The sequence below is a fragment of the Triticum dicoccoides genome, chromosome 2B (assembly GCF_002162155.2).
Source record: "Triticum dicoccoides isolate Atlit2015 ecotype Zavitan chromosome 2B, WEW_v2.0, whole genome shotgun sequence".
Taxonomy (NCBI): domain Eukaryota; kingdom Viridiplantae; phylum Streptophyta; class Magnoliopsida; order Poales; family Poaceae; genus Triticum; species Triticum dicoccoides.
This window is the reverse complement of record NC_041383.1, coordinates 408,182,721-408,186,445: the sequence shown is the minus strand read 5'-3', so window position 1 is coordinate 408,186,445 and position 3,725 is coordinate 408,182,721. Positions and strand designations below refer to the sequence as shown.

The following is a 3,725-nucleotide window of genomic DNA, read 5'->3' as shown; positions in this document are numbered from 1 at the left end:
CCGAAAACCCACAAAGCCAAAGAATTACAATATTTTGTGTTGGAACTAACATACTTGACCTTTTCATAAACAAAAAATTCAAAATTCGGAAAATTTGGAGAACAACACAACATTTTTGGAGATGATATTCTCAGGAAGTTTGTTGTCCGTTCGGGCATGGCCATATTCAATTTTTACAAAAACTGAATGAGCATATGAAGTCATTGGTGTACGCCCCAGGTCCTCTATGAAATAATGCATAAATTTTATAGGCCACAAGCAACCATAGTGAACTCTCTCAAAGTTCATTCTGTACATTTCTAGATTGCAGGAAAAATGACTCCTAGTCAATCTAAGAAAATTCTAAACGAATCAGCTCATAACATGTGCATCTTTTTTGAATCCTGTCGTAGCTAAAGCCGTCCTGTAGTCACACAACAAATTAGAAGAGCAGTGTCAGTGTCAAGAACGTAGACTCAAAGAAGGTTGCAGAAAATCCTGTAAAGAGAGAAGGGAATAGCAATACGGGGATGAAGATTACCTCGGCAAGAGGAACGCCAAGACGACGAGGTAGGAGGTTGGAGAAGAAGTTCAAGGGAGAAGATGAAGACGTCCATGGTGCGCCACCGAGGAAGGAGAGCATCGGGGAATGGGGTCGTGGGCTCCTGGGCGACGCGCTTGGTGGCTGGCGGTGGATATGGCGCTCATGTGTGCAGGGAAGGTGGGGGGATGGGGGGTGAGGTGGGGGATGGGTGGTGGTGATGGCGGCCAAATCGACAGGCTGGTGCAGCGTGGTGGCCAGACCCAGGCGCGGGGGCGAAGCGGCGGCTAGACCGAGGCTTGGGGTGGCGCCAGGGCAAGATCCAGTAGAAGGAGATATGCGGGGTCGGATCCAGGCAGGAGGAAGGCAGCTCTAGCATGGAGGAAGGTCGCCGGTGGCCACCAAAGTCGAGGGAGGGTGGTGGTGTTGGGGAGCCGCGGTGACGACAGGGATACGAGGCGGTGGGCGGAGGCGATGGAGATCCGCGGTGGTGGGCGATGGGGATCCGCGGCGGCGGGTGGAGGTCCTGGGGAGGCGCGGTGGCCGTGGAAGGTGGTGGGAGGCTACGCTGGTGGGAGAAGGTCGACGGAGGCACGGCGACCGGCGAAGGTGCGTGGTGGCTGTGGCGGAGGACAGCCGTGGGGCTCGCCGGCGGAGGAGAACAGGTGAAGCCGGGGTGGCCGTGCGCCGGAGCCAGGGGCAGCGATGGTTGCCTCGGGGGGTGGGGGGAGGCGCTGGATCATGGGGAGGGGGGATTGGGATCGGGGAGGGGAAGTGGTCGTGGGGAGTTGCTTTTTTTCATCTGCAAGTTCGGGAAGTTCGGGAGGGAGCTGTCGGGCCCTTATAGGGCTGGCTGTGATCCAAATAACTATTCTAATCCCAGGATCAGAATAATGTTGTCATATATATATACATATACACACACACATCTGGGATATTCTGTTACGCGTAACAGAACATTATTCTGTTACCCTTTTTGAACTGATGAATTCGAGCGGTTGTACTGGTGATGTCATTTCGTCGAACTGATCGTTTTTTATTAAAAGTGCAAATAAAAGGGCTCTCCCCATTCCGTCGGCCACTCCAGCCATCGACGGAGCTGCTTGCGCCGATCCCTCCACCCGCCAGCTTCTTCCCGGCAACCCAGGCCCCACCCTAGGCGCGGCGATGGGCACCGGGGCGCGGGCGCGGGTGACGGCGGCGGCGCTCGCGAGGGCGGACACTGGCGACGACATCATCCTCAGCTACTCGAACGACTTCATGCTCGTACGCCCCTCCCCTCCCCCTCCTCCTCCTCCTTCTCCTCATCCTCCCCGCCTTTCCCGAGCGAGTGGAGCGGCCGGCCCGGTTCCTGCTTTCGAGCCCATGGCCGGGTGGCCGGCGGAGCTCTGTTCCGGTCGGGCGCGCGCCCGAGAGACTCCCGATTCTGAACCTGTGGCCGGGTGTCAGGCGGAGCTCCGTTCTGGCCAGGCGCGCGACGCCGGAGCCTCCCGATTTCGAGCCTGTGTCCAGGTGGCCGGTGGAGCTCCGTTCTGGCCGTTCCTCACCCCAACGCTGCAGTCCACCCGACGCCACCGACCGTTCATCAGCTTAAAAGCCCAAATTTGACACCCGACCCCTGTAGGTATTCTCCGTCTCTCCAGCCGCCAGACACGAAGAAGAAGTCCGCGACTCTGGCAGCGGTTGCCCACGGTCAATGAGAAGGAAGTCGCGGCAGTTCCAGGGACAAGAAGATGACAACAGCCCCCCGACGGCCTCCTGCAATCACAGCGAGGTTCATGCCGTCGTCTGCTGCAGTTCTCTATTTTGTGTTTTTTCTGAAGATAAATGGAAGTGCAAATGCAGCCCGCCAGTGATTTGCTCTTGAGGTTCATTTTACTTATGTTTGCAGGAAAAAAGGGTGGTGTGGTTCGGTTGGATGCCCCGTTACTAAAAAATCTTGTTGAAAACTGCAGTTTTCTGTAAAGATATATGTTTGAGTGTACGCCCGTTTGCTCTCACCTCTGCTATTCATAGTTCTGTGATATTCTCTGAGTACTTGTCAATGTATGTCTAGGTGCAAGTGGGCTGATGTGCTACCCATTTCCTTTAACAATGATATTTCACTAGAAGTTCATTCACTTTACGCAAATATCACTTAACTAGATGGGTTGGTGCGTCGCTCAACAGCCCATACTTGCATCCGTAATTAGATATAAAATATACTGAAGAGAAGTACATATATAGCCATGATTGTGTGATAAATTGTTTGTCAGGATATAGCTGAACTTGATTAATCCTATGTTGTAGACAGAGTGTCCGAATTTACCAAGGTGTTAGCTTTCTTATTCAGGAAGAGGTTGTCAAGAAGACAAAATCAGTTGGGAAGCTCAAACAAGAAGTTGAGAATTGCCTATAATAGAGTGAAAGATTTAACAACGAGAAGGCTGAGTTTGAGCAAGCTTCCTTCACAAAAGGTACAGTTCCTTGTCTCGACCTCTTTCTTGTGTGCCTGTCGCTAGCTAGCGATGTTTTGGTTATGCAATTTTTGTGTGAAGTTCACCCTCGACATGGACAGCATGTCATGGACCCTCTTTTCCTAGCCTCCACTCTGTTGAGGCACATATGAGGGTTACCATGATTCTGGTAGTGCTTGTTCTACCATCAGGTGGAGGGCTATGAGGATGTTGTGGCAATAAGACTGTGATGCCATATAGGTTCAATCAGTACATGAAGCAGATGCCGCGTACTATATTGCTTACCTGTGCAGGGCTAAGAGGAAGTTGATGCATGGCAGGGGACGGAGGTGCAGCGAGATCCTGGAGAGGCTGCGCCGATGCATCTTCTAAAGGGTGACTCGAAACCAGCAGAGGGACATGGATCATGCGAAAACACTGATTCAGTGAAAATCTGGAAACTCAACTCGTGGGCCATCGGATCAATAAGGAGCGCACAGATGAGAGGGTGGGCTTGCTAATCACCTGATTGTACTTTTACACGGGGCTGATTGTATTCATGGCAAATTTGTCGGCAACAAGTATGGTGATTCATGGAAAGTAAAATGGTTATTTTCTCTGATCTAAACATGTGATAAAAACATGGCAATTTCTGAAACTTTTATTTGTACTAATCATTTGTTTGTAGTTGAATTATCATACTGTGTTCGAACTTATATATATATATATATATTTTATTCATGGAAAGTAAAATGGTTATTTTCTCTGAT

At 51.1% G+C, this 3,725-nt stretch overlaps 1 long non-coding RNA gene across 1 annotated transcript; it reads left to right on the top strand.

Annotated features, from left to right (window-relative positions):
- Positions 1–2,327: 2,327 nt before the first annotated feature.
- Positions 2,328–3,524, top strand: LOC119367773. Its single transcript, XR_005176430.1, has 3 exons — positions 2,328–2,501; positions 2,853–2,976; positions 3,297–3,524. It is a non-coding gene; the product is annotated as an uncharacterized LOC119367773 (long non-coding RNA).
- The last annotated feature ends 201 nt before the right edge of the window (positions 3,525–3,725 follow it).